General features: G+C 35.9%; 1 protein-coding gene across 1 annotated transcript in view; it reads left to right on the top strand.

Moving 5' to 3' along the window:
• The first annotated feature begins 2,330 nt into the window (after window positions 1-2,330).
• cdh17 (cadherin 17, LI cadherin (liver-intestine)) overlaps window positions 2,331-19,101 on the top strand; it is a 129,444-nt gene continuing 112,673 nt past the window's right edge. The window contains exon 1 of the mRNA XM_028817752.2: window positions 2,331-2,490. The gene's annotated coding sequence lies outside the window, so the exon portion shown is untranslated. The remainder of the gene's footprint in view (window positions 2,491-19,101) is intronic.

A 19,101-nucleotide genomic window follows, 5' to 3' on the forward strand; every position in this document is an offset into this window, starting at 1 on the left:
CAATCCCCAAGAAAAAGACAACTAGAATGATCTTACTGTGCATTTCGTGAAGATGCAGCTAGCTGTGGGAGCACTGTCCAAAGTAAGAATTCTGGTGTCCACCTTAGTGACTGCATGAATCCAAACATGAAGAAATGTTGAGATGAACAAGGGTAATTTCTGGGTTGCAGGTGGCTGATATCTGGATGCTTTCAGAGCAGGTAGTTGGGAAAACTGATGGGGACAGCCATGCTTTGCCATGGCGCTTTCAAATCCAAACAATTGGAACAGATGAAAGATGAAAAACCAGAAGCTCCTGCAACTGGGCAAGGAAGGGAAAATTTTTGTTTGTTACTGCCATCCTATTCCATTTTCATTTAACAGTAATCAGCCTTTACTGTACATACAGTGTACATACAAACATACATACATGCAAAAGGTCGGCTACAAATATGTGTACACTGAACATAAATAAAGATATTTAAATGCTACATATGCTAGATATTTCCACACCACAATTTGTGGACAGAGGAGTGCTGAAATACAGCTTGATTTTGGCTACATGGGTGATATCTTTGATGCCCCTTTATAATTGACAGGTCTCAGTCTTCGAGAATATGACGGAAGCATCAGAGAGGTGATGAACTGTAATTCAGGTCAGGTTTCCTGCCTGAAGGGGCGCTTCCATCTTAAGACATTGTAATACCTGGACTATCAACCTCTCCTAGATCCTGGACCTCTCCTGCTGCAGGTCATATATACGGTGGTATGGTGAGGAACCCAGATAAGGAGCAGATGTAACAATTTGTTCAAATGGGCCCTTAATTTGATTTGATTTTGATTTGATCTGTCTACCTAGTGTCATGGTTTAGCCAGCTTCTACTCCCTGGCTGGAGTTCAAAATTGTGTTTCTTTTTTGTTTTGTTTTGTGTTATTTTATTTTGTTTATTATTTGTTTATTATTTTTTGAGTTCATTTGTCTTTGTCCCTTGTGCTTTATGGGTGGTCCCACAAAGGGGCGGGGGCCACCTGCCAATTCCCCACTAGGAAAAGTCCTCCATCCTATTCAAGGGCCTCCCCATGACTCCTCGCAGTTCATTGAATGTGCTGGAGTGGAGAGTGTTTTGGTGAGTTACTGTGCTATTGCGCTATTGCTTTGCTTTGTGTTGTCTGGATTTTTGACCCTGTGCTTTATTTATGAGTTCGCCTCTTGGAATCTGTTTTGGAACTGTGCTTTATGAGTTTCTGAACCATGATTTGGAACTCTGGTTTGGGACTTTGTTTACTGTGTATCACCTTGCCTTTTCAGGTATCTGCTTTGTTCTTGCACATCCAGTTTTGCAAAAAAAAAAAGATTTATTTTTATCAAGCTTTGTCTTGGCCCTTTGGCTTTCCAGATGGGGTGTTTTGATGTTGTTTTCCAACTCTAGTGGGCAATTTTGGAAGTGGTTTTGGCAGCTGTCCTTTTGAACCCAAGCAACTTCATGACACCTAGCATAATGGTAATAGTCATCTTGCAAGTTGCCTCCTGTGCTGTGGTGTTCAAGACAAACTGGAGCTCTAGGAGTCACATAGGAGGCCATCACGGTCTTCAGGGACTTGTTCACTTTTTCTGTTATGTTCATCTGGGCGTGGTTTGCAATGGTAAGTGGTGTTCTGGATATGATGTTAAACTGTATCCAGCCCTCCAATTTACAGGGAAAACTTAGGGGTTGGTGGCAGGATTGTAACTCCAGCAACCTTAAAAACTTTATGCAGTTTCCAAAATGGCAGACAGGACTTCTTTCTGCTCTCTGTGGAAATAGTCCTGCTGCAGCCACCCATAGGAAGGCTGCTCACATTATGAAAAGGATGGGTGAAAGCCCTCAGAAGTCTCATCCCTGGAAAAGTTGAAACTGCCAGAAAGTCAATGGGGTCAAGCCTGTTGGGAATTAGAACTGGTGTGGTGCTAAGGCGTTGCTTGTAAGCATTTATGTCCTAATTTGTGGCGGCCCATCCAGATAGGCATGTCTTGTCTCTCTGCCATAAAGACCATCTTCTTCTATTGGAGGGGCTTTGTAAGCTTTGCATTTTAGGGGCGGCATTTTCTGGACTGGCCAGATCTGTGGGTGGGTACACCTGTTATTGGTCTGGTTGCTCTGGTGACTGCCATACTCAGGGAGTAGCTGTTGCTGTGGTGGATCATCTCCTTCTGATGAATCGGCTTCCTTAAGGATACTCTCTCATACTATAGATTGTTAAAAATGAGCTTCCATCAAATCTTAAAAATTTGAATGCTTTTTTACCAATGTTTCCAAAAAGATGTCCTTTCTGAGCACAGAGTAAAGATAAATGCAAATTGTTGCTCATGACTCAAACACACCATTTACTGAAAGCTCCTTTATAACCCTAGTTTGCAAATCATTAATTCCAGTAAAGTGGTTAATGGTTAATGCTTGACCAGACAAAGGTATGTTGCCATAAACTTGTGCGACTTCCGGTGCAAGGAAGAAAACAGCCATCTCAGTGCAGGTAAGACCTGTTAATCTGCTATTCTTTTTCGACATTTTTTAATATCTTGATTTACTAATGTTACCATCTATCATACTGCTGATGGACGATTCTAAGGGCGTTTTAATATCTGATAGGTGCAGGGTTAATTGTATGAATTGATTAAAATAGTTATCTTGTCAACTAATCTTAAAAAAAAAAAAAAGCGGGGAATTGGAATTTCACCTGCATTAAAATGAGAAACGTGGTTCATGAATGAAAAACAAAGTAACACCTTGCTATTTCTTTGCAAGCAGGAAATTAATTACTTACAGAAAAAACTTTTAAAATATTTTACATCTCCTCTGTTTAAATGCAGTTTTAACTTTTGAAATTCATACATAAATTAATAGGGATATACTTTAATGAGACTTTTAATGAATTTCTTAAACTCCTGGTGAGGTAATCTAATACTGTTCTCCTAATTTAAAACCAATAACTAACCAAACAATTCAAAACTTATTTTTATTGTTGGTTTTATTTGTAATTGTAATGCACAAAATGTAAAATGCTTATATTAATAATATTCTAGCCTAATAAATATATATTTAGTATGTTTACCATTAATTTAAGTCCTAATTTTAAATATTATTTATTTAATAAAGATATGTGGAACTTCATGTTTTCAGGTGCCAAAAGCACTAGAGAGTTTAAAAGTAAATCCCATCACTAGCTGAATGTGGAGTTTTGAGCAAATTACTTAATATTGAAAGGGCTATTTTAATTCTGATGTTCAAATTCTCTTTGTACTGTAACCATTTATCCATTAACTCCTCTTTTTTCAAATCCATCCTATCCATATATTTATCCATTGTTCCATCTATCCAGTTTTGAATATGCTTATTTCATTTCAAGGACATGAGGCATCAACTTATAACCCTCTGTCAATCAAAAGCTGGTGCTACTTCTGTACAGGGCGCTAATCTGTAAAACTCGTATTTACTCATATGAGACTAGTTTGGAGACACCAATAAATCTAGCATATGGTATGTGGGAGGAACATTGCAGCGCCTGAAGAAAAATACTCCAGGACAGTCATCGGAGCTCAGATTTAAACCCAGGGTCAGAAGCTGTGAGGGCAAGTGCTAAGTTCTGCACCACCAGTGCCAGTCATGTGAAGCTTAATATATGGTATAAAATCAAACCATAATCAAAACTTTTTCAGTTCATTCTGATGTAGCCCAAATTGATAAGTTTAGATTTACAAACTCAAAATACTTTTTATTTTTTACAAATGTACAATATTTTCTAAGGTATTTTGCATGCACAGCAAAGCAGAGATTATTTCATATTTATTTATTAATATTTCTTATAATAGAGCCTTAATTATTGTGTTGCCATTTACCTCCCTATAGGGAAGCATGGTTACTCAGTAGATAGAGCTGCATGACCTCCCCCATGTGTGCATGGGCATTTCTTCCACAACTCCAAAGACATTCAAGTTAGGTTAACTGGTGATTCCAAATTACCATCTTTGTAAGTGTAGGTGCTAGAATCTCAATTATAAAACTTTGTTTAGATTTGAGTACCAAAGTATGCATACACCAAAAAAGAGGAAAATGCATACACCAAAAGAAAAACATTGATTTATAACACCTGGCGTATGCACATTTCTATGCAATTTACCATTTATAAATCACAATCATCTTGTACATGTGGGTACTCTGCCAGGTTGCCGCAAAGAACCAACCATGGACTATGCTTATTAACCTCCTAAATATGCAGTCACAATGCTGCATACCTTAATTGGCAGGTACAGCATCTCCTCACCCGATGAATTCAGACACCAGCACTTGCATCTATGGTGGGCTCCATACCAAAGTGCGCAAAAGCATGCCTGGCATTATAACACCTCTTCCCTGCATTCTGTGGTTCGAGGTAAGGTCTATGTCACCATCGTCTGAGTCAATATCACCTGGCACATGTAATGGCACGATTGCTGTTAAAATGAATAATATAGGTGAAATGAAATGCTGGGTTCCTTCCGTCTATTACCTTACCAACCAGCCACCCACCACATAGAGCACCACCATCAAGTTGTCTGCAAAAGTTACTTTGCCTCAGAATAAGTGAATTATGGGTTGACCCAGGCTGCTGAGCCATGATGTTTATACTGTATGTCGCATCTTGGCATCACAGATGACTTGTGCATTATCAGAATGTCACTGTCTACAATTAACAAAAACAGCTTAATTCTCGCTAGGTGTTCTTATTAGTGCAATAAATCGCTCTGATTATGTTAGGAAAATGGGACACTGCTGCAAATTCCCTTTTTATGTTGGCAAAAACATGTTTTATGTATGTTCACCCATACCAAATGGAAACTGAATGTAGTGTCTGCATACTTGGTTAATGGCTTTCAGCACAGCAGCCATAATGGAGCTGAAGGTTGGCTGAGATATTCCTGACTGTTTGGCCAGTTCCCTGAGAGGTGATAACAGGTAGTCAATATAAACTGACAAAAAGCCAAAGAAGTTCTTTAGGGTGACATTGGGCCTCTTAAAGGGGAACTAAAATATTGACACATCATACAGGGTATTCCTCACTTTTAAGGTCATTTCAATGCTCATTAGAATAAAAGTTCAGTGATATGAATTGTTGAGCGTAGGAGTTATCATTTAGCAGGTTTGGCTGCATTTGCCTATTTGATCAAGAGTGTCATAATTTCCCATTATCTCTAGAATGCTACTTTTGCATGGGTCAGAGCTGTCATAAATATATGCAAGTTTTTCTGTCAAGTTTTCTTTTATAAATTCAGATGTTTGCATGGGAAGTTGCTGAAATGTGCATATGCAAGTTTTATAAACCTGACCACTGGTGTGTGAGTGAACTGTATGATTTATTAGCACACCATCCAGGGTTGTTTCCTGCTTTGTGCCCATTACAACCCTGAATTGGGTTTTAAGTGGTTTACAGATTGAAATGCTCTGTTTTTCTATCCATCTGTCCATTTCCTAATTCTGTCGCAGGGCACACCTTGATTGGGACCCACACTCACTCATACCAGGCCAATTAACATTTGCCCATTACTGTGCTAGTTTTAGGAATGTAGAAGGAATAATGGAATACTTTGTGAAAAATCCAAGCTGACGTGAGGAGAATGCCCCCACTTTACTCAGACATTGCCCAGGCTGGGATCTGAACCCACAGGTGTGAAGCAGTACTTCTCACCCATACAACACGGTGCCACCCATTTGATCCAGTTAATTATTCTTACCTTGATATATTTGACTTAATATTTCTAATTCAATGTGTCTGTAAATACTTGCCCACTTTAAGAATTTAATTTTAAAATTCATGCATGTATTTGCTTATTGCATATATTACTTTTAGTGTGGAATTTTAATGTATGATTTAATATACATATATTTATATAGCACCTTTCCCATGCTCAAGACACTTCACTTCAGAAGTTTCAGAAAGAACATCAGGTATATGTAACATTTGGATACAAATCTTTCCTGAATAGAACACTAAAATAAATAGCTACAAAAATAAGACGATAAACCAGAGTAAAATACTAAATTCAATATTAAAAAAAAGCCTAGCAAATAATATAATGATATAATGCACACATAAACTATACTAAGCATCAGGACAGAGAAGGTGACTGAAAGAGGGTAAATAATGTCTGGTTAAGTCAAAAGCCTTCCAGAACAGGTAAGTTTTAAGTTTTTGAAAAGATTGAATTGATTCAGATTATCTAATTAATTTAGGGAAGTTATTCCAGAGCCTGGGTGCCATAATAGCTGAAGGCCCTGTCACCCACAGAGTGCAGGTTAGTGTGTGGCACAACAAGATTGCCAGAATCCAAGGTCTTTAGTGCACGAACAGGAACATAGTGATGGGGAATGTCACTGATGTAGTCTGGTGCAAGGTCATTTAAAGCTTTGTAGGTTAATAGAATTTTATAGTGAAGGTGAAGCAGGATGGGTTTGTGCTCACGGTTGCTGGTTCACGAAAGGACTTTTGCAGAAGAGTTTTGAATCAACTGGAGCTGTGATATAAGATTAGAAGCGGCACCTGCCAATAGGGAGTTACAATAATCAATCAAGGAAGGGATAAAAGCATGGAAAAGTTTCTCAGCATTAGTAAAGGAGAGCAATGAGCTAACACAGGATGTGTCATAGAAGTGAAAGTAAGAGTTTCTTAATGTGGTTTATGTTGGCAGAATAAGAAAGGCAGGAATCAAAAATACTATCAAGATTCCTTGCAAGAACGTCTGATGAGATCACCATCAAGAGTAACGGAGAAAGGGCTCATTTTCTTAAGTTGCTCTTCAGTGCCAATTTGCAGGAGTTCAGCTTTGTAGTAATTTAATTTTATTTATCTATTTATTTATAACTTTTATTGAATTTATTTAAAGCATGTAACATTCCATGCTAAATTCAATTCAGCCCCCAGATCATGACAAAGAGAGAGGCCAACAGCCAGAGTAAAACTTTTGAGAGTAGTATACAGGGAAAGGAGTCTTTCTCCCCAGTATAAGTGCTTATTCTCAAATATTATTGATTAGATCCTACCAGGTTTTTAAAAAGTTTTGAACAAATCCTCTAAGAGAGAATTTGATTTTTTCCAATTTCAAATAGTATATAACATCAGTTACCCATTTACTTAACAGAGGTGGGTTAGGATTCTTCCAGCTGAGCAAGATAAGTCTATGTGCTAATAGTGAAGTAAAGTCATTTACAGTTTGTTTGTTCTTCTCCACTTTAAGTCCATCTAGGAGTACACCAAAAACAGCTATTAATGAATTAGGAGTGATTGTGACACCAAAGCTCTCTGACAGGCATTTTAAAATGTTTGTCCAGAATGAAATTAATTTGGTACATGTCTTTAATTTAAAGTGTAATTGTTTGTAGGATGCAAAGACATTATTTATATACAAATCTCTAAATGATTTAATCCTATACATTTTCCAAATATTAAAAACTGTCTTAAGTTTGAGAGGGTGGAAAAAGATGATTATCATGTAGAGGTGCCACAGATAAAATATTCTCTAACATGAAGTGCTTCCTACATTGGTTCCATATTCTGAGTGAATGAAGGACAATTGGGTTGTTAGAATATTGACGATATCTTGTATTTACTGGTGTACAAAGCAAGCAATATAAAGAGGTACTGCAGGATTTCGTTTCTATTGCACACCAAGCTAGTGTGTGTTCATATATTTGTGTCAGTGTCCAGGTTTTTATAGCTTGTATGTTTTCCGCACAGTAATAAAACTGAAAATTAGGTAGAGCCATGCCACCTTGTGATTTAGGTCATTGTTGGGTTGCCCTTTGGATGCCTGAATATTTCGAATTCTAAACAAATGAGGTTATGATTTAATCTAATTTCTTAAAAAATGATTTGTTAATGTACATGGGGATATTTTCAAATAGAAACAGAAGCTTAGGGAGGATATTCATCTTGATAGTGTTAATTCTCCCTGCTAAAGTAAGATGGAGGGTAGACCATCTATGCACGTGTTGTTTAATTTTGTCCATGCAAACAGCAAAATTGTGTTTAAAAAGAGCATTATATTTACTTGTGATGTTTAATCTAGATCTGCAATGATTAAAGGGAAGGTGTCCAATCTAATGCTGTTTGCTAGAGAATTCACTGGAAAAGCACACTTTTGTTCAAATTAGTTTTGACTCAAGATATCTTTTGAAATTCTGCTAGTACAATTAGAGCTGCAGGCACTGAATATTGTGGGTTTAATATATACAGTACCATATCATCTGCATATAGTGATTTTTTCTGTTCAAGTCCTTCTCTGAAAATCCCTTTTATCTCAGATGTAAATAGCAGTGGTGAAAAAGGGCATCCTTGTCTAGTAAGTACCGTGTTCTAGTTTGAAGTAGTCTGAGATAGTATTGTTAATGCAAACTGAAGCTTCTGGACTGGTATACAGTAGTTTGATCCATGCACATATGTTAAGGCCAAACCCAAATTTATGCAAAGTGGTGAATTGGTAATCCCATTCAACCATATCAAATGCTTTTTCTGCATCCAAAGATAATAAGTTCTCTGGAGTGTTGGACTTTATAGGTGAATATATTACATTAAATAGATGTTGAAGACTGGAAGCCAAATGTCTACCTTTAATAAATCCGGTTTGGTCTTGTGATATTACTGAAGGGAGCACTTTCTCAGTCCTTCTAGCTAGGACTTTGGAGAGTATCGTAACATCATTATTCAGATATGAGATTGGTCTGTATGATGCACATTGTAATAAGGCCTTATTTCCCTTAGGAAGAATGGTAATTAATGATTGCCAAAAAGTTTGAGGTAGAATTTTATTGTCTCTAGCTTCTATAAAAGTTGTTAATAAAAGGGGAGCTAATTTGATTGAATTATTTTTTATAAAATTAAGCAGGGTAGCCATCAGGACCTGGTGCTTTCCCACTCTGAAGTGAGTTTATAGCGTCTAGTAACCTAATTCTAGGTTTACCTAATTCCTTTGCACTGAGAGTATATAGCTATGGTATCCGTAATGTATTAAAAACGATTTAGGTTGTCTCTTGTATACTTTAAACTGAATAGAATATAAGGACTCTAAATGTCCTTATATTTTTATGGCTAATGATTCTATCTCAGTCTGTGTTGTTGATTACTGATATTGAATTACGATCTTCCTGTTTGTGGATTTGTTGAGCTAAGATCTTATTAGCCTTCCTCCGTGCTCATAGTAATGATGTCGCGATTTAAAAATGACTTGTTCCGTTTCTTTTGTTGTCAAAAGGTTGAGTTTTGATTGCAAAATCTGTCTTTTCATAAAAAGTGCCTCATTTGGCGACCTGGTATGTTCTTGATCTATTCTGGTAATTTCACTGATTAACCCTGAGCTCTTCTTGGTTTCTAATTTATTTTTGTGGGAGAGAAATGAAATAATCTGTCCTCTTAAAAATGCCTTTAGAGTTTCCCCAGAGTATTCCTGCAGAAACCTCCGAGGATCCATTTGTCTCTAAAAAAAATCAATTTGCTTGGATATAAATTCTGTACAGTTCTCGTCAGCTAATAATTGGGGGTTAAGACGCCAGCTGCAAAATGAGTATATGGGGTATAGTGATGTGATCTCCATGATCAGAGGGGCATGGTCGGAGATAACAATAATGTCATATTTGCAACATTTAATCGCTGGCAAGAAATTGTTATCTATAAAGAGTAAATCAATTCTTGAGTAGCAATGATGTACTGGTGAGAAGACAGAATATGCTCTTAAGTATCGATTTATAAATCTCCATGGGTCTGATCGGTTATAATCAATTAAAAACTGTGTGATTATTTATGCAGTGTTAGATGTTGTCGTCCCTGTAGCTGAAGACCTATCCAGGGGCCTCATGTATAAACGGTGTGTACACAAAAAAATGTTGCATAAGCCCGTTTCCACGCTCACATCGTGATGTATAAAACCTAAACTTTGGCATAAAGCCACACACATTTTCACGCCAGCTAAATGCTTGTCGTACGCAAGTTTTCCGCTTCGTTTTGCAAACTGGCGGCACCCAGCATCAAAGCAGTGATTTTATTCCAGTATGGTTTCCCTTTCTTTTTTAGATCCACATCCCTGACGTGGCTTTAAAAAATACACTGAAATTAACCGCATATCATTTATTAGTTTATGGCATTTGGTTGTAATTAACCTGTAACATTATAATGGCCCACGGAATGGACAAACTATTCCAAATACCATAGCAGCTTTAGCATTGTTTCTCTCAATGTACCACTCAGAGTATTTATCCCACTGTATCTGAGTGTGGAATCACAGCTCTACAGTAGCTGATCGGAAAGAGAATTATCAGTATACAGCATCAAGCACATGCTGCCTCAGCCATGCGCACAGTCTATTTGAACTGCTCTCAAACAGCAAATACTTCAGAGCCTTTCCTGAACGGACCTCGCGGTTCAGAAACAGTTTCATCCCAAGAACTATAAACGCACTCAATCAGTCCATCAAATGCTCCTTGTAGAACTGTTTGTACTTATTAGTACAATCACCTCACTGTAAACTTGTGATTCAGTTATAATATTGCACAACCTGAGCCACTTTATAAAGAGCATATTTACATATGATGACAATATCATTTTTAAGATGAAAGGCAGCAAAATATGTTTATTACATTATACAGATAAAATGTTAACATCATTTAAATAATCTCTATCTATGGTGGTGCAGTGCTAGCGACAATCTGTATGATTGCTGGGACTAGTGTGAGATCCTGGATGGATAGATGGAATAATTAAACATGTACTACGAAGATATTTCAATGTCCCTTAAACGTTTTGAAGAATCGGCATTTTAAGCTTACAGATAGCTTAAGATCTATTACAGAGCTGATTGTGTGGCGATTGGTTACTTGCAGAAAGAAAAGGAAGGACAAGAATTGGGGGTTAGTATGTTTGAAAGAGACAGTACTGCTGCAATAAATTATTTCATTGAAGGTCGCGCACAGCGCAGCAAGCATCTTGCAGGAGGCAGGAATAATCTCTGGATAGGGCGCGCCAGCTTGTCATTATCACTGCACCACTGTGTTCCCATGTTTAATAACATACTTTAACTTCTATCATCATGAAAATGATATCAAGTATACATCTCAGTATTTTAATTATTCATAGAACTGTAATATCACGAATGTAATGGATTCTGTGTCTTGTCGGAGGAAGAGAAAGCCCACTTAAGAAGTACGTAGTGATTCACACACAGAGCACATAGAAGAACATAACAAAACAAAGCATTTAACATGCTACTTTAGTTACAATGGTATTTGAGAAACTAGTAAACGATTTAAAGATGAAGTTATGATGTTCTACTTTAATGACAAAATAAACTACATGATTAAAGTGGAAATTTCAAGATTAAAGTTTTTGTTTTTTTTTTCCTCTGTACCCTAATAAGCTTTCATATGATACTCGGACAGTGGGCCTTAACTCACCTTTTCATTGCGACTTTGATATCTGACAACTTTTTTTTTTTATTTCAGGCACTGTGCATCTTTGTGTACTTGAGCTTTCGAGTTTCTCCGACACGCTATGTCACTCGATCAACTTCCTTTTGTTGTTTATACCACTGTTTAAACCAACAAATAATACATTTTTCCTTGCCTCCATTTGGTATTCTCTGAAACCCTTTTATTTTCCCTCGTGCTTTTGTCCATTGACTTTTCACAGAAGGCTGATCTTAAGGGCTATTTATATTGATTTACATATTCAAAGAGGCCTAATTCGGGGAGGAGTTGAGGCGGGACAGCAGGCGTGTGCACGTGCGTTACTTTTCACGCTGACTGGGATTTATGCAGCGGAAGAATGTGGAAGTTAGCGAACGCACAGATTTATGCATCTGGATTTTTTTGTGTGTACGCACATTTCCGCTTTTGTCCATACGCCATGTTTTAGTGTGAATTCTACACACGGCGTTATGCATGACGACCCAGGTCTGGATTTAAAACACAACTAAAGTCTCTGGCCATTATAATTTTGTGAGTGTTCAAGTTAGGAATCGATGCAAATACATTTTGGATAAAGTCTGTGTCATTGGGTGTGTAGATATTTATCAAAATCACTTTACAATAAACTAAATTGCCCATCACCATCACATATCACCCTTCAACATCAGATACTACATCTGATACTGCAAATTAAATTGTTTTATCCCACACCTCTAGTTTTCTTTGAATAGCTGGAGTGGAATATTTGGGCAGTCCGGTCTCTTTGCAACTGAAACTGATCCTTGCTGATTAAGTGAGTCTCATGTAAAAATACTATCTTGGCGATTAGACTTGTTAGGCGTGAGAATACTTTCTTCCTCTTTAATGCATGATTAAGACCTTTGATATTCCAGCTCACAAAGTTCACTATTTGGTCATTGCTTCTGAACTTAAGTTGTCATTTTATAATCTTAAATTAAGCTAGTACATTATTGCCTATGATAGCTTTAACCTTAGCTTCCAACTAGCAAATTACCCGCGCTTCGCAGCGGAGAAGTAGTGTGTTAAAGAGGTTATGAAAAAAAAAAGGAAACATTTTAAAAATAACGTAACATGATTGTCAATGTAATTGTGTTGTCATTGTTATGAGTGTTGCTGTCTTTTATATATATATAATATACACACACACACACACATAAACATATATATACATATACATATCTACATATACACATATCTACATATATATATACATATACACATCCACATATATATACATATATATATATATATATACACATATTAACATATATATACACACATACATAAACACACACATATACATACACACACACACATTATATATATATATATATATACATATATATATATATACACACACACACAGACACATATATATACATAAATATTTACATATCTACATATATACACATCTACATATATATACATATCTACATATATATATATATATATATATATATATATATATATATATATATATATATATATATTTATATATTTATATATATATAGACATACATACATAGATAGATTGACACATATATATATACATATCTACATATATATATATGTAATTGTGTTGTCATTGTTATGAGTGTTGCTGTCATATATATATATATATATATATATATATATATATATATATATATATAGCAAAATACCCACGCTTCGCAGGGGAGAAGTAGTGTGTTAAAGAGGTTATGTAAACATATATATATACATATACATATATACATATATATACATATCTACATATACAGATATCTACATATAGCAAAATACCCGCGCTTCGCAGGGGAGAAGTAGTGTGTTAAAGAGGTTATGTAACTATGTATATATATAAACATATATACATATATATACATATCTACATATACACATATCTACATATACATATATGTACATATACATATACACATCCACATATACATATATATATACATATACAAATTTGCATATCTACATATATATATATATATATATATAGATATAAATATAGACATACATATATACATACATTCACATATATATATATATATATATATATATATATATATATATATATATATATATGGTTGAAATAGTTTACTGTCAAAATGCAAAGAGTACACGACATATATATATATACTGTATATATACATATGTACTTATTGGCTCCTGTATTTAGGATATAGCGGGTTGGATAATGGATGGATGGACATTTGTATGCATAGCCCTATTTGCCCGTTTTCGTTTTTTTTCTTTCTTCAGTAATATTTCAGTAAACCCGGAGCTTGTCAGTTCAAATCCTGGTACTGACACCACTGTGTGACCCTGAGGAAGTCACTTCACCTGCCTGTGCTGCAAAAAACAAAAGCAATGTAACAAATTGTACCTCAGATGTTGCAAGTTGCTGGAATAAAGGCATAAGTAAAATAGATAAATATGTATTATACACATAGGAAGTATTAATTTATTTTCAGTTAAGTCATCTGCAGCAAACTTTTATAAATGAGGGTTTCTCATTTTTAGATAGTGCAAACTGTTTCTTCTTCATTGACGTTTTCTCTTGGAGAGCTTTTATCATTTCATTGAAAATTAAAGCAGCAGCTGCCAAATATGTAGCTTTCTTATTAATTTTTCAACATTGTGTAAAATAAATTTATAAAGTAACATAAAAGGTTTAAATACTGGTTATCCTTTTACACTAAAATATTACTAAAGAGATACAAAAAAAGTAAAATGGATATGTTCTTTTTCTTTAAGGAGATTAAATATTACTGAAGAAAGAAAAAAAAAATGAAACAGCCAAATGGGACTATGCATACGAACTGAAAAGGTTTAAATAAAACAGAAATATATATTTTATTTTTAGTTGCTTAACTTGTGGAGGGTGTATCCTGTAGCAAAGCCCTAACTTTTTTCATGAAAGCCCGTTTCAGTCAATAAGTCTTAAAAAAAGGTGTAAAGATATTGACAATAAGCTAAGCAAACCCAGGAAGACATGGAATCGTTTAAATCAAGTATCATTACATCTTCCTTTCTTAAAGAGAAGTAAGGCAGTACTTATAAGCTTACATATTTATATATAGACATACATATATATATATATATATATATATATATATATATATATCTATATCCGAAGCCGTGTAAGCACACTCTTGAGAATGCAACGTATAGTTGTACAGAAGAAAAGCAATCTTGCCTCAAATGAATGGCAACCTTTTGTAGGTCTATGAACTTAATTTAAACTTTAGGTTTACACGGTGCTTTCTTTCCGAAGTACCTGCACTCATGAATATGTCTGTATGTGTCAGTTGGTCAAATCCACGCGCTTCGCACCGGCAAAGTACCGCTTTTAAATTTTTATTAAGAAGAAAAGAAAACCTTTTTAAATTGAGGGAAAATATACTAATAACAGTTTGTTAAGGATCTGTTTTTTTGTGAAGCTGCCTTCACTCGAGTGATCACTTCGAGCTGACTTGGTGGCCAAGTGTAAGCGTTACCTGGTAGGTAACCACCCATACAATCAGATTGTGAATCAGACTACGAATGCCATGAATGTAATTACACACTCACTGCACTTGCTTACAGTAATCCAACCTGGGACGTCAGCCCTAGAGGGGCTTAGCAGCGGTGAAGTATTGCTTTTAAATTTTAATTAAGAACAAAAGAAAACCTCAGAGGTTCGATTCCCGAAAGGGAGTGAAGAGAGTGTCCAGTTACCTACCAGGTAACGCTTATGGTTGGACAGCAAGTGAGGTAACATCAGCCACGGTGCCTTCAGTTGTGAGAAGCAGATCATAGAATGGTTGAAAATAGTTTACTGTCAAATAATGCAAAGAGTACGCGACACGTCTTTCCCCCTTATTCTTGACTCATCAGGCGTACACACTCACTGCACTTGCTTACGGTAATCGAACCTCGGACGTCAGTGCTAGAGGGGCTTAGCAGCGGTGAAGTATTGCTTTTAAATTTTAATTAAGAACAAAAGAAAACCTCAGAGGTTCGATTCCCGTAAGGGAGTGAAGTGAGTGGCTGGTTACCTACCAGGTAACGCTTATAGTTGGCCAGCAAGTGATGTAACATCAACCACGGTGCCTTCAGTTGTGAGAAGCAGATCATAGAATGATTGAAAATAGTTTTGCATTTACCTTTTTAGTAAAAGGCGAACTTTTAAGCCTAAGAAATCACCCCGTAAATGCACACGTTTAATTGCACATGTGTTAATATGTATGCTTACACAGTATTAAAAGACAGTGAACAACGTCATTAACCTTTGTTCCCGCGTTTGATAAAAGGCGAGCTTTTAAGCCTGAGAAATCACCCCGTAAATGCACACGTTTAATTGCACATGTGTTAATATGTATGCTTACACAGTATTAAAAGACACTCAAAAATTAACGCCATTTACCTTCATTCCCGCGTTTGACTCGTGCTGTAAATCTCTTCCTTGTTTTTAGTTCACGTGATTACGTAGGAGGCGTGATGACACGATATGTGACTCCGCCTCCTCCATTAGAGTATATGGACAAAAATCATGTTCCAGTTATGACCATTACGCGTAGAATTTCGAAATGAAACCTGCCTAACTTTTGTAAGTAAGCTGTAAGGAATGAGCCTGCCAAATTTCAGCCTTCCACCTACATGGGAAGTTCGAGAATTAGTGATGAGTCAGTCAGTCAATCAGTCAGTCAGTCAGTCAGTCAGTCAGTGAGGGCTTTGCCTTTTATTAACATGTATAGATATTGCCAAGAGTTCTAGCTATGAAGGCTATTGTTGTGTTAGCACTTACAATTGTGGGGATGAAAAGGATAGATAAAAAATAGTTTTCTCTCTTTCTCTCCTCCCCCAGACCCCCCTCCCCCCAATTGTGCTTCCCCAAGTGAGGCTAGACTACACTTCACAAAGTCCCAGTCCTCTGAGATGCCTAGAGACATAGCATGTCCAGAACAACACAAGCTCCCCAAGCAGTGGTGTAGTTGGAATAGAGTAGAGATATCTATTAGCAATACAGTCCACATACTATAAACCTAGAATATAATCTTGAACAGACTCAAAAGAATAAACCAAGGATGTGATGTTAAACAGTACCCATGGAGATGCAGATAATGTATGATAGTACAATCCTAACACAATAAACCAGGGTTGTGATGTTAAACAGTCCCGTTTGGGGGGGCATGGGGAGGAAAGTATACATATACTGTATATAAAGTATGCATATACACATACATACACACAAGTATATGTATATATATATATATATATATATATATATGTATATGTATATATATGTACTAGCAAAATACACACGCTTCGCAGCGGAGAAGTAGTGTGTTAAAGAGGTTATGTAAACATATATATACATAAACATATATACTTATATATACTGTACATATCTACATATACACATATCTACATATCTACATATATATATATACATATACACATCCACATATATATACATATATATACACACATACAGACACATACAGTATATATACATATACATATTTACATATCTACATATATATACACATATATACATATCTACATACATACACATCTATCTATCTATCTATCTATCTATCTATCTATCTATCTATCTATCTATCTATCTATCTATATATATATATATCTATCTATCTATCTATATATTTATATATCTATATCTATCTATATATATATCTCTATCTATATATCTATATCTGTATCTATCTATCTATATCTCACACATATATACACACATATATACATATGTACATACATACACATATATCTATCTATCTATCTATCTATCTATCTATCTATCTATCTATCTATCTATCTATCTATCTATCTATCTATATCTGTATCTATCTATCTATCTATATCTCACACATATATACACACATATATACATATCTACATACATACACATATATCTATATATATATATATATATATATATATATATCTATTGTCAGTTCAGCACTCCGGTTGGAATATGACCAAGCTGTGCAAGCTTACTGTTAAGAATGCAACGTATAGTTGTACAGGAGAAAAGCAATCTTGCCCGAAATCAATGGCAACCTTTTGTAGGTCTATGAACTTAATTTAAACTTTAGGTTTACACGGTGCTCTGTTTCCATAGTACCTGCACTCATGAATATATCTGTATGTGTCAGTCGCTGAAATCCCCGCGCTAGGCACTGGCAAAGTACTGCTTTTAAATTTTTATTAAGAAGAAAAGAAAACCTTTTTAAATTGAGGTAAAATATACCACTAACAATTTGTTAAGGATCTGTTTTTTTGTGTAGCTGACTTCACACAGCCTCTCCGCTGTTTTATAAACGAACGTCATATAAGGTCTTCCTTTTTCGTTGCTTCGCCAATGGAAGCAGCCTTTTTATTTAATCCTGTTTTTACGATTGTTCTGTTTGTATACCAGTTTGTCAGTTCAGCACTCCGGTTGTAATATGACCAAGCCGTGCAAGCACACTCTTGAGAATGCAATGTATAGTTGTACAGGAGAAAAGCAATCTTGCCTGAAATCAATGGCAACCTTTTGTAGGTCTATGAACTTAATTTAAACTTTAGGTTTACACGGTGCTCTGTTTCCATAGTACCTGCACTCATGAATATATCTGTATGTGTCAGTCGCTGAAATCCCCGCGCTTGGCACCGGCAAAGTACTGCTTTTAAATTTTTATTAAGAAGAAAAGAAAACCTTTCTTTAATATCCTGAAACAGTTTCACATTTGTCATGTTTAGGTCCTTTATATCTTTCCTTATATCATTTGTGATCTTTTTTATATTTCACTTTATCTCATTTATGTCCTCCCTGAGTGTGATAGCTATTGCGGTGATCATTGAGGCAACCTGACTGCTTGTTTCAGTCTTCTCCGAGCTCTGCAAGTGGAGTAGCAAGCCCAGTTGGAGTCAGTGACAGGCTCGTGGTGTGTAGTCAACAACTGGAAAATAAGGTCATTTTCAGTTTCAATTAACCTTCTAGAATTAATGAGGTCTGCTGGCCTGACTCACTTGCACTTTCGGTCCCACTTTTGCTCTCAGCTGGAGGCAGTGCTGCAGCGTCAGGTCCCGGGAGGTCCATTCTTTTGCCCATTTGTTCCAGGTCAGTTTCTGCCAGGCTGTATTTTAAACTTGAACTTAAGGCCTGTTTAGACTTAGATGAAGCTTTAGCTGTCTTTTTCATTTCTTTCTGAACCTTTTTTCTGCCATTCATACTTATATACACTTGTATATGCTGTAATCACAGTCCCTCGGGTTAAGTACATACAGGATACCTCTAAATGATTAAAAAAAAAGGTAAAATAACACCACTACTAACATAGTTCCATCTCAGATGTCCATTTCCCGATAAAGACAAGACCAAATAAGTAATTTAATTTTAAGAGTTCTGATTTGTCCAGGTTTTAATTTCACTGAGGCAAGTTGTGAGCTGAGAAAACCATGATGAAGTTTCACTTTTAATATTGAAATCAGTTGTGTATTGTCTGCCTAAAAATGATAACCCAGTCCATAGCTACGAATGGTATGGCCAAGGGGAAGCATATCGATACAGAAGAGAAGAGGACAGAGGACACAGCCCTGAGAAACTCCTTGTGTGACTGGTGCTGAGCTGATCTGCTGTTGCCAAGACTAACAAACTCTTGCC

The sequence above is a fragment of the Erpetoichthys calabaricus genome, chromosome 13 (assembly GCF_900747795.2).
Source record: "Erpetoichthys calabaricus chromosome 13, fErpCal1.3, whole genome shotgun sequence".
NCBI lineage: Eukaryota > Metazoa > Chordata > Cladistia > Polypteriformes > Polypteridae > Erpetoichthys > Erpetoichthys calabaricus.